Consider the following 13,135-nt stretch of genomic DNA (forward strand, 5'->3'; position numbering starts at 1 on the left):
CAAAATCTTGCATCACAAGCTTGAAAAATTTGCCCCCCTTGCAAGTCTCAATCCATTTCCATCTTAGTCATCTGCAGCCAAAAATGATTGATTGCAGTTTCTGGGCACTAGTTGTGTTATTTTTTAATAAAACAAACCATTATTTTAATGTGCCAATCACTAAAAATATGTTTTTTCATTACTTAACGTCTCACTTCAAATACGCTATATTGCCCTTATTTTAAATGGAACACAGTAACCGAGGTTTTGCTGTATATTGGGTAAAAGAGCTCAAACATTTGACCAAAACCCTGCCCTTTAACGTTAAATCACTGTTGATAGATTACTTCGGTTAAACTATGAAGTGATTTCTCGGCACTATTCATACTTTATTAATATTCATTAGCCCGCGTGCATAGTATATAAGCATGTGTTAATTATTCATAGTTGTCAGTTTTGCCTAACTGTGGTTGGAATCGGTGGAAGATGTCCGAGCGTCCGTCCCAAGTGAACGACCCTGCGAGGGCCCAGGAAATTTTACAGCCACTTCAAGGCGCTGTTGAACAGGCTGCTCCGCTGGTGCAACTTCAGGAGCAACTGCGAGCGGGGATATTGCGGCCCAAAGTTCTGCCCGAGAAAACGTTAATGAGACGAGTACGTTGAACAGCTCGACAGTCAACCTTGAAGTGTATATTCGCCTACAATGTTTTAGTTTTGTATTCTAGCCGGGGTTTGTTGCTTATTTTTTGTTTGCCCAACATTACATTTTCTCGTTATGTTTTTCCCGTTACTGGGGAGCCGGTTTTAAATTTCGCGCTTGGAGCACATGGTCGGCGCGTATTCTTCTGGGTTAGCCACGATACAGTTCTTTTAAATGTTTGGGCGATAGTCTGTTGTTTTCTATTATGTTTTGCTGTTGCACTCAGTTGTTTTCTCCTTTTTGTTTTTTCTTATGAATTAGGGTTGCGATATATTTGGGACCGGTTTGTGTTGGAGGAACGTGGAAATTGTTTATGCTGTTTGCACCTTTCCTTACTTGTCCCTTGAGGGGCGCGGAATGTGCGGCCTCGGCCGAGGTCCGTTTTAGTCTCACAGTGGTGTTCCGTTTTGCTTGTCTGGCCAAATAGTGGCGTGGACTGTTTGAGCAGTGCGTCGTGGACTTCTGCTCCGTGCCACGGGGTGGCGTAAAAAAAAAAAATCGGTCGAGGACCGATGGAGCAGAGTGTCGAGGACCTCTGCTCTGTGCCACGAGGTGGCGTGGAAAAAAAAAAAAGGGAAAGGAAAAATCGGTCGAGGACCGTTCGAGCAGTGTGTCGAGGACTTCTACTCTGCGCCACGAGGTGGCGTAAAAAAAAAAAAAAAAAAATCGGTCGAGGACCGATCGAACAGCGTGTCGGAGACTTCTGCTCTGTGCCACGAGATGGCGTGGGAAAAAAAGGGAAAATGGGAAATCGGTCGAGGAGCGATCGAGCTGTGGGTCGAGGACTTCTGCTCTGTGCCAAGGGGCGGCGTGGAAAAAAAACAAACAAAAAAAACAAAACAAAAGGAAAACACGAAATATGCGGTCGAGGACCGATAGGGAGGTGTGTCGAGAAATTTTGCCCTGTGCCACGAGGTGGCGTGGAAAGGAAAACAAAAAATCGGTCGGGCACCACTTGTGCAATGAGTTTTCTTTTCGCTCTGTGCCGTGTGGTGGCGTAAGAATGGAAGGCGACAAGCAAACCATCTTTAAGGACATTGAGGAGTTACTTGGTGTTTTCTTTCTTTTGTGGGTCCTGCCCGCGACGGTCGGGGCACTAAAGAAGGACTTTGATGAGTGGAAGAAAAAAATGGATGCATCGGAAGTCGAGTCTGCTTTGTCGTGTCTCCAGATGGTGATCGCACGCCCTGTGGCTCTTTTTGACGCATATGCTGCGATCGCCGCTCTGGATGAAGTGGTCAATGTTACGAAGATAAAGAAGGATGAAAGAGCGTCGTGTTATGAAACAGTGCTAAGGCAGTACCGTCCATTGTTGAGCAACCCGTGCCTTCGGCAGGTGTTAATAAAGCTGGTGGCGTCGAAAGAGGAGGCCGAGGTGGCCAAAGTTATTGTTAAGGCAACCAAACGACCCGTTTCGGTGAATCAAGCTTCGTTCACTGGACGGACGCGCAAGGCTCCATACCAAAGGCGCGGCACCAATCTCGGCTTTAGATCACTTTCGGAGAGGAAGTGCTGGGTGTGTGGAAAGGCGGGACACATCTCGCGCTCTTGCCCGGACAAGCGTTAAAGATTGTGAAATCTGTTAAAGTGATGTGTGTTGCAATGGAATTCGGGATTGTCCTTGTATTTGCAATTGAAAATAACAAAATGTAAAGGCACTGTGTAATATGAGTCGTCTTTAGGCTGTGGTCTCGAGGTTGGGAAAATGACCCCACAAGCGTTTTGCCCATAGGCATGCCCTTGAGCCCGATTACTCGGGCTACGGTGGTCATTTTCTCCGAACTCGGGTTTGCAGTCTCTGTTTGAGTACATCATTCTGATCCTTTTTGGTGCTTTTGTTCTAGCCCAAACCAAAACGTCTCAAGGGAGATACGGTGACCTTTATGCCTTTGGAAGCGGAGGGAAAAAGCAGGCTTAAGAAAATACGATGGGTATCCATGGAGGGTAAACCGAGTTCGGAGAAAATGACATCAGAAGACGCTTGTTTCACCCATGTTCAGGGCATTGTGGTGGGGGAAACTCCTAACCTGCGGGATCTGTCGTTTCGCGATCCGGACTCCTTTCAACCTTGGTTCATTTTGTTTTTGTGGCAATAAATTTTGGAGATGCGTTCAAAGCCTGAAATAGTTTGGCATGGTTTTCTCTATAGCATCTATGACGGTCATATTGAAATATTAGTGAGGGTTGGGAAATTAGTTGGGTTGAGGATGGGTAAGGTTGGGGACTTGGGGAACTTATTTTGGTATGATTGTTTGGATTAGCCAGCGAATTCCACGGCGATTGCGGGGCGCAGTCTGGGGTGACTTTCCCATAACTAAATGCTAATGAGTATGCAGGAGGGATAATGAACTATTCATACTTTATTAATATTCATTAGCCCGCGTGCATAGTATATAAGCATGTGTTAATTATTCATAGTTGTCAGTTTTGCCTAACTGTGGTTGGAATCGTCCCACCCACCCACCCCTTCTGCTTACTCTATTAGCACCTCTCATGTTTTCCCCAGCGAGCTTGCTCGTCTGGGGTGACTTTCCCATAACTAAATGCTAATGAGTATGCAGGAGGGATAATGAACTATATTAATTTATGATTATTTTCTAGGAAATGCTCAAAATCTCCCATCACACGCTTGAAAAATTCGCGCCCTTTGCAAGTTTCAATCCATTTCCATCTTAGTCATCTGCAGCCAAAAATGATTGATTGCAGTTTCTGGGCACTAGTTGTGTTATTCTTAAATAAAACAAACCATTATTTTAATGTGCCAACCAATAAAAATATGTTCTTTCATTACTTAACGTCTCACTTCAAATACGCTATATTTCCTTTATCTTCAATGGAACACGGTCACCGAGGTTTTGCTGTATATTGGCTAAAAGAACTCAAACATTTAACAAAAACCCTGCCCTTTAACCTTAAATCACTGTTGTTAGGGCACTTGGGTTAAACTATAAAGTGATTTCTCGGCAGAATATTAATTTATAATCAGGTTTTAGGAGATGCTGAAAATCTCGCACCACACGCTTGAAAAATTCGAGCCCTTTGCAAGTTTCAATCCATTTCCATCCTAGCCATCTGCAGCTAAAAATGATTGATTGCTTTTTTCGGGCGCTAGTTGTGTTATTCTTAAAAAAAACAAACCATTATTTTAATCTGCCAACCAATAAAAATATGTTTTTTCATTACCCAACGTCTCACTTCAAATACGCTATATAGCCCTTATCTTAAATGGAACACGGTCAACGACCTTTTGCTGTATATTGGCTAAATTAAAAGAGCTCAAACATTTGACAAAAACCCTGCCCTTAAACGTTAAATCACTGTTGTTAGAGCACTTCGGTTAAACTATGAAGTGATTTCTCGGCAAAATACTAATTTATAATCAGTTTTTACGAGATGCTCAAAATCTCGCATCAAATGCTTGAAAAATTCGCGCCCTTTGCAAGTTTCGATCCATATCCATCCTAGCCATCTGCATCCAAAAATGATTGATCGCAGTTTCTGGGCACTAGTTGTGTTATTCTTATATAAAACAAACCATTATTTTAGTGTGCCAACCAATAAAAATATGTTTTTTCATTACTCAACGTCTCACTTCAAAAACGCTATATTGCCCTTATCTTAAATGGAAAAAGGTCATCGAGGTTTTGCTGTATATTAACTAAAAGAGCTCAAACATTTGACCAAAACCCTGCACTTTAACGTTAAATCACTGTTGTTAGAGCACTTCGGTTAAACTGTTAGGTGATTTCTCGGCTGAATATTAATTTATAATCAGATTTTAGGAGATGCTCAAAATCTCGCACAACACGCTTGAAAAATTCGCGCCCTTTGCAAGTTTCAATCCATTTCCATCCTAGCCATCTGCACCCAAAAGTGATTGATCGCAGTTTCTGTGCACTAGTTGTGTTATTCTTAAATAAAACAAACCATTATATTAATGTGACAACCAATAAAAATATGATTTTCCATTACTCAACGTCTCACTTCAAATACGCTATATTGCCCTCATCTTAAATGGGACACGGTCACCGAGGTTTTGGTGTATATTGGCTAAAAGAGCTCAAAAATTGGACGAAAACCCCTTCCCTTTAACGTTAAATCACTGTTGTTAGAGCACTTCGGTTAAACTATAAAGTGATTTCTCGGCAGAATATTAATTTTTAATCATTTTTTAAGAAATGCGCAAAATCTCGCATCACAGGTTTGAACAATTCGCGCCCTTTGCAAGTTTCAATATTTTTCCATCTTAGCCATCGGCAGCCAAAAATGATTGACTGCAGTTTCTGGGGACTAGTTGTGTTATGCTTAAATAAAACAAACCATTATTTTAATGTGCCAACCAATAAAAATATGTTTTTTTTATTTCTCAACGTCTCACTTCAAATATGCTATATTGCCCTTATCTTAAATGAAACACGGTCACCGAGGTTTTGCTGTATATTGGCTAAAAGAGCTCAAACATTTGACCAAAACACTGCCTTTTAACGTTAAATCACTGTTGTTAGAGCACTTCGGTTAAACTATGAAGTGATTTCTCGGCAGAATATTAATTTATAATCACTTTTCAGGAGATGCTCAAAATCTCGCATCACAGGCTTGAAAAATTCGCGCCCTTTGCAAGTTTCAATCCATTTCCATCTTAGCCATCGGCAACCAAAAATGATTGATTGCAGTTTCCGGGGCCTAGTTGTGTTATTCTTAAATAACACAAACCATTATTTTAATGTGCCAACCAATAAAATTATGTTTTTTCATTACTCAACGTCTCACTTCAAATACGCTATATTGCCCTTATCTTAAATGGGACACGGTCACCGAGGTTTTGGTGTATATTGGCTAAAAGAGCTAAGAAAATTGGACCAAAACCCTGCCCTTTAACGTTAAATCACTGTTGTTAGAGCACTTCGGTTAAACTATGAAGTGATTTCTCGGCAGAATATTAATTTATAATCAGTTTTTACGAGATGCTCAAAATCTCGCATCACAGGCTGTAAAAATTCGCGCCCTTTGCAAGTTTCAATCCATTTCCATCTTAGCCATCGGCAGCCAAAAATGATTGATTGCAGTTTCCGGGGACTAGTTGTGTTATTCTTAAATAAAACAAACCATTATTTTAATGTGCCAACCAATAAAAATATGTTTTTTTATTACTCAGCGTCTCACTTCAAATACGCTTTATTTTCCTTATTTTAAATGGAACACGGTCACCGAGGTTTTGCAGTATATTGGTTTAAAAGAGCTCAAACATTTGACCAAAACCCTGCCCTTTAACGTTAAATCACTGTTGTTAGAGCACTTCGGTTAAACTATGAAGTGATTTCTCGGCAGAATATTAATTTATAATCAGTTTTTAAGAGATGCTCAAAATCTCGCATAACACGCTTAAAAACTCGCGCCCTTTGCAAGTTTCAATCCATTTTCATCCTAGCCATCTGCAGCCAACACTGATTGATTGCAGTTTCTGGGCACTAGTTGTGTTGTTCTTATATAAAACAAACCATTATTTTAATGTGCCAACCAATAAAAATATGTTTTTTCATTACTCAACGTCTCACTTCAAATACGCTCTATTTCCCTTATCTTAAATGGAACACGGTCACCGAGGTTTTGCTGTATATTAACTAAAACATATCAAACATTTGATCAAAATCCTCCCCTTAAACGTTAATTCACTGTTGTTAGAGCACTTCGATTAAACTATGAAGTGATTTCTCGGCAGAATATTAATTTATAATCAGTTTTTAAGAGATGCTCAAAATCTCGCATCACAGGCTTGAAAATTTCGCGCCCTTTGCAAGTTTCAATCCATTTCCATCCTAGCCATCTGCAGCCAAAAATGATTGATTGCAGTTTGTGGGCACTAGTTGTGTTATTCTTAAATAAAACAAACCATTATTTTAATGTGCCAAGCAATAAAAATATGTTTTTTCATTACTCAACGTCTCACTTCAAATACACTATATTGCCCTTATCTTAAATGGAACACGGTCACCGAGGTTTTGCTGTATATTGGCTAAAAGAGCTCAAACATTTGACCAAAACCCTGCCCTTTAACGTTAAATCACTGTTGTTAGAGCACTTTGGTTAAACTATGAAGTGATTTCTCGGCAGAATATTAATTTATAGTCAGTTTTTAGGAGATGCTTAAAATCTGGCATCACATGCTTGAAAAATTCGCGCCCTTTGCAAGTTTCAATCCATTTCCATCCTAGCCATCTGCAGCAAAAAATGGTTGCTTGCAGTTTCTGGGCACTAGTTGTTTTATTCTTAAATAAAACAAAGAATTATTTAAATGTGCAAACCAATAAAAATATCTTTTTTCATTACTCAACGTCTCACTTCAAATACGCTATATTGCCCTCATCTTAAATGGTCACCGAGGTTTTCCTGTATATTGGCTAGAAGAGCTCAAAATTTGGACCAAAACCCTGTCCTCTAACGTTAAATCACTGTTGTTAGAGCACTTCGGTTAAACTATGAAGTGATTTCTCGGCAGAATATTAATTTATAATCAGTTTTTAGCAGATGCTCAAAATCTCACATCACACGCTTGAAAAATTCGCGCCGTTTCCAAGTTTCAATCTATTTCCATCTTAGCCATCTGCAGCCAAAAATGATTGATTGCAGTTTCTGGGCACTAGTTGTGTTATTCTTAAATAAAACAAACCATTATTTTAATGTGCCAACCAATAAAAATATGTTTTTTCATTACGCAACGTCTCACCTCAAATACGTTATATTGGCCTTATCTTAAATGGAACACGGTCACCGAGGTTTTCCTGTATATTGCCTAAACGAGCTTAAACATTTGACCAAAACCCAGCCCTTTAACGTTATATCACTGTTATTAGAGCACTTTGGTTAAACTATGAAGTGATTTCTCTTCAGAATATTAATTTATAATCAGGTTTTAGGAGATGCTGAGAATCTCGCATCACACCCTTGAAAAATTCGCGCCCTTTGCAAGTTTCAATCCATTTCTATCTTAATAATCTCCGGCCAAAAATGATTGATTGCAGTTTCTTGGCACTAGTTGTGTTATTCTTAAATAAAACAAACCATTATTTTAATGTGCCAACCAATAAAAATATTTTTTCTCATTACGCAACGTTTTAATTCAAATACGCTATATTGCCTTTATTTTAAATGGAACACGGTGACCAAGGTTTTGCTGTATATTGGCCAAAAGAGCTCAAACATTTGACCAAAGCCCTACCTTTTAACGTTAAATCACTGTTGTTAGAGCACTTCGGTTAAACTATGAAGTGATTTCTCGGCAGAATATTAATTTATAGTCAGGTTTTAGGAGATGCTGAAAATCTCGCACCACACGCTTGAAATATTTGCACCCTTTGCAAGTTTCAATCCATTTCCATCCTAGCCATCTGCAGCCAAAAATGATTGATTGCAGTTTCTGGGCGCTAGTTGTGTTATTCTTAAATAAAACAAACCATTATTATAATGTGCCAACCAATAAAACTCTGTTTTTTTTTATTACTCAACGTCTTTTTCAAATACGCTATATTGCCCTTATATTAAATGGAACACGGTCACCGAGGTTTTGCTGTATATTGGCTAAAAGAGCTCAAACATTTGACCAAAACCCTGCCCTTTAACGTTAAATCACTGTTGTTAGAGCACTTCGGTTAAACTATGAAGTGATTTCTCGGCAGAATATTAATTTATAATCAGTTTTTAGAAGATGCTCAAAATCTCGCATCATACGCTTAAAAAATTCGCGGCCTTTGCAAGTTTCAATCCATTTCCATCTTAGTCATCTGCAGCCAAAAATGATTGATTGCAGTTACTGGGCACTAGTTGTGTTATTCTTAAATAAAACAAACCATTATTTTAATGTGCCAAGCAATAAAAATATGTTTTTGCATTACTCAACGTCTCACTTCTAATACGCTATATTGCCCATATGTTAAATGGAACACAGTCACCGAGGTTTTGCTGTATATTGGCTAAAAGAGCTCAAACATTTGACCAAAACCCTGCCCTTTAACGTTAAATCAGTGTTGTTAGAGCACTTCGATTAAACTATGAAGTGATTTCTCGGCAGAATATAAATTTATGATCAGTTTTTAGGAGATGCTGAAAATCTCGCATCACACGCTTCAAAAATTCACGCCCTTTGGAAATTTCAATCCATTTCCATCTTAGCCATCTGCAGCCAAAAATGATTGATTGCAGTTTCTGGGCACTAGTTGTGTTATTCTTAAATAAAACAAACCATTATTTTAATGTGCCAACCAATAAATATATGTTTTTTCATTACTCACCGTCTCACTTCAAATACGCTATATTTCCCTTATCTTAAATGGAACACGGTCACCGAGGTTTTGCTGTATATTGGCTAAAAGAGCTCAAACATTTGACCAAAACCCTGCCCTTTAACGTTAAATCACTGTTGTTACAGCACTTCGGTTAAACTATGAAGTGATTTCTCGGCAGAATATTAATTTATCAGGTTTTAAGAGATGTTCAAAATCTCGTACAACACGCTTGAAAAATTGGCGCTGTTTGCAAGTTTCAATCCATTTCCATCCTAGCCATCTGCAGCCAAAAGTGATTGTTTTTTCATTACTCAACGTCTCACTTCAAATACGCTATATTTCCCTTATCTTAAATGGAACACGGTCACCAAGGTTTTGCTGTATATTGGCTAAAAGAGCTCAAACATTTGACTAAAACCCTGCCCTTTAACGTTAAATCACTTTTGTTAGAGCACTTCGGTTAAACTATGAAGTGATTTCTCAAGAGAATATTAATTTATAATCAGTTTTTAAAAGATGCTTAAAATCTTGCACCACACGCTTGAAAAATTGGCGCCCTTTGCAAGTTTCAATCCATTTGCATCCTAGCCATCTGTAGCCAAAAATGATTGATCGCAGTTTCTGGGCACTAGTTGTGTTATTCTTAATTAAAACAAACCATTATTTTAATATGCCAACCAATAAAAATATGATTTTTCATTACTCAACGTCTCACTTCAAATACGCTATGTTGCCCTTATATTAAAGGAAACACGGTCACCGTGGTTTTCCTGTATATTGGCTAAAAGAGCTCAAACATTTGACCGAAACCCTCCCCTTTAACGTTAAATCACTGTTGTTAAAGCACTTCGATTAAACTATGAAGTGATTTCTCGGCAGAATATTAATTTATAATCAGTTTTTAGGAGATGCTCAAAATCTCGCATCACACGCTTGAAAAATTCGCGCCCTTTGCAAGTTTAAATCCATTTCCATCTTCGTCATCTGCAGCCAAAAATGATTGATTGCAGTTTCTGGGCACTAGTTGTGTTATTCTTAAATAAAACAAACCATTATTTTAATGTGCCAACCAATAAAAATATGTTTTTGCATTACTCAACGTCTCACTTCAAATACGCTATATTGCCCATATGTTAAATGGAACACGGTCACCGAGGTTTTGCTGTATATTGGCTAAAAGAGCTCAAACATTTGACCAAAACCCTGCCCTTTAACGTTAAATCACCGTTGTTACAGCACTTCGGTTAAACTATGAAGTGATTTCTCGGCAGAATATTAATTTATAATCAGGTTTTAGGAGATGGTGAAAATCTCGCATCACACGCTTGAAAAATTCACGCCCTTTGGAAATTTCAATCCATTTCCATCTTAGCCATCTGCAGCCAAAAATGATTGATTGCAGTTTCTGGGCACTAGTTGTGTTATTCTTAAATAAAACAAACCATTATTTTAATGTGCCAACCAATAAAAATATGTTTTTTCATTACTCACCGTCTCACTTCAAATACGCTATATTTCCCTTATCTTAAATGGAACACGGTCACCGAGGTTTTGCTGTATATTGGCTAAAAGAGCTCAAACATTTGACCAAAACCCTGCCCTTTAACGTTAAATCAGTGTTGTTAGAGCACTTCGATTAAACTATGAAGTGATTTCTCGGCAGAATATTAATTTACAATCAGGTTTTAGGAGATGGTGAAAATCTCGCACCACACGCTTGAAAAATTCGCGCCCTTTGCAAGTTTCAATCCATTTCCATCCTAGCCATCTGCAGCCAAAAATGATTGATTGCAGTTTCTTGGCACTAGTTGTGTTATTCTTAAATAAAACAAACCATTATTTTAATGTGCCAACCAATAAAAATATGTTTTTATGTTTTCCCTTCTGGGCTTCTCCAATAAACTTATCTAGTGAGTGCTGTATAGACTGAGCTCGTTTACTGGGCACAATAATTTTACTCTCACACAAAACATTTGGAGTAAAATGGCTGAGGGAAAGCCCCAAAGCCGCTTTTATTAAAATAACCAATTCATACTTCATATAACATTACAATCTGTTAAAAATATTTTGGCCCAGTAAAGGTGAGGGCAACCAAAACGCCAAAAGCATCATTATGAAAATGATGATGCTGCCCGACCCCAGGAAATACAGCACTCACAAAAAGTTTGGAAAACGGCTCACATTTGTGCAAAGACACTGGTACAATCGACATGTAAAGGAAAATATTGAGACTGCTGCCCTTGCTAATCAGTCCAATATAGACCTTGAATTACTGGAGATATGGTACTGCTGCCCCTGCTAGTCAGTCCCATATGTCCAAGCAAGCAATATGAATAAAACCTACAATGAATAATAAAACTGGTAAACATTAACACAGCTAATCAGCTCAAAATAAACCAATGCAACTAAGCAAAGAAACTGAATCAAAGAAAATGGGAAAATATTGAGACTGCTGCCCTTGCTAATCAGTTCGATATAGACCTTGAATTACTGGAGATATGGTACTGCTGCCCCTGCTAATCAGTCCCATATGTCCTAGGCAAGCAATATGAATAAAACCTACAATGAATGATATAACTGGCGAACATTAACACGGCTAATCAGTTCAAAATAAACCAATGCAACTAAGCAAAGAAACTGAATCAAAGAAAATGGGAAAATATTGAGACTGCTGCCCTTGCTAATCAGTTCAATATAGACCTTGAATTACTGGAGATATGGTACTGCTGCCCCTGCTAATCAGTCCCATATGTCCTAGGCAAGCAATATTACTAAAACCTACAATGAATAATATAACTGGCGAACATTTACACGGCTAATCAGTTCAAAATAAACCAATGCAACTAAGCAAAGAAACTGAATCAAAGAAAATGGGAAAATATTGAGACTGCTGCCCTTGCTAATCAGTCCAATATAGACCTTGAATTACTGGAGATATGGTACTGCTGCCCCTGCTAATCAGTCCCATATGTCCAAGCAAGCAAGATTACCAAAACCTACAATGAACAATATAACTGGCGAACATTAACACGGCTAATCAGTTCAAAATAAACCAATGCAACTAAGCAAAGAAACTGAATCAAAGAAAATGGGACAATATTGAGACTGCTGCCCTTGCTAATCAGTTCGATATAGACCTTGAATTACAGGAGATATGGAAACTGCTGCCATTGCTAATCAGTTCCATAACCCCCGGCGAGCAATATTACTGGAACATAATATCAGTTACATAACTCCCGGCAAGGAAGAGTATCAAATTATGAATCTTATGATTGTAATTGTTATAGAGAATAACATTAACACTTTAACAACAGGAGATATGTAGACTGCTGCCCTTGCTAATCAGCCATAAATATCAAGGAAATTGTTATTACACAACCTTAATGACAAATGATTACAGCCCAAATTATAAGCTTCTCGTAATTACCAACATACAGTAGTTAAGAAAATTCTCACTTCGTAACACTAAGAAACCCGAGAAACATGAAAACTGCTGCCTTTGAGAATCAGTTTTATATGTGTCGAGTAAAAAAGACACGGCAAGCGTAGGTCATGCAACAAAAATTACTAGGTTGATACTGAAGGGATGCGAATATACTTATGAAAGGCATTAGACTTCCATCTGCCCAAGACCCGTATCTGGGTATCAGACAAACCCCGATCTGCAGCATAAGAAGCAGCCACAATCCTAAAACTGTGCCCCTTGTCACGTGCCGGGTTGAGACCGCAGAATAGTTTCCAAGCCCTTTGGTAAGTAGGAAGGGATGACGGCTGCAGGCTTGATTTCATAAGGGTTGAGACTATGGCTGCCAATTCTGAGGCTGCAGATACAGGGGAATCTCTGTTGGGCAGTGATCCATGTGATGTGGAGCCAAACGTCTAAAAGTCTGTACCTGTCCCGGTCATTTGGACAGCGGTGATCGAGTCCTGGACCAGAGAACTGCTAGCGGGTAAAGTTGCAGTGAATGGAACCTCAGTTAAAGCGTCTGCGATTCGAGGGACACCACCCGTACTAGACATGCGGCACGAAACCTCATCAGCAACCCCAGTAACAAGCTGGTCCAGCAACTCAGGAGGAAGGGCAGTTGCCGCCGGAGACACCTCAGCAGCTGCGGGTTCCGAATGGGCATCCTCGGTGCTTAAGGCCACTGCAGCTGGTTGTCGGCCTCTCTTCTGC

The 13,135-nt window shown here is 39.0% G+C and overlaps 1 pseudogene; it reads left to right on the forward strand.

Annotated features, from left to right (window-relative positions):
- The first annotated feature begins 423 nt into the window (after positions 1–423).
- On the forward strand, positions 424–2,874 carry LOC146460488 (uncharacterized; annotated as a pseudogene).
- Positions 2,875–13,135: the final 10,261 nt, after the last annotated feature.

The sequence above is a fragment of the Pavona decussata genome, unplaced genomic scaffold, assembly GCF_977016875.1.
Source record: "Pavona decussata unplaced genomic scaffold, jaPavDecu1.1 SCAFFOLD_213, whole genome shotgun sequence".
Taxonomy (NCBI): domain Eukaryota; kingdom Metazoa; phylum Cnidaria; class Anthozoa; order Scleractinia; family Agariciidae; genus Pavona; species Pavona decussata.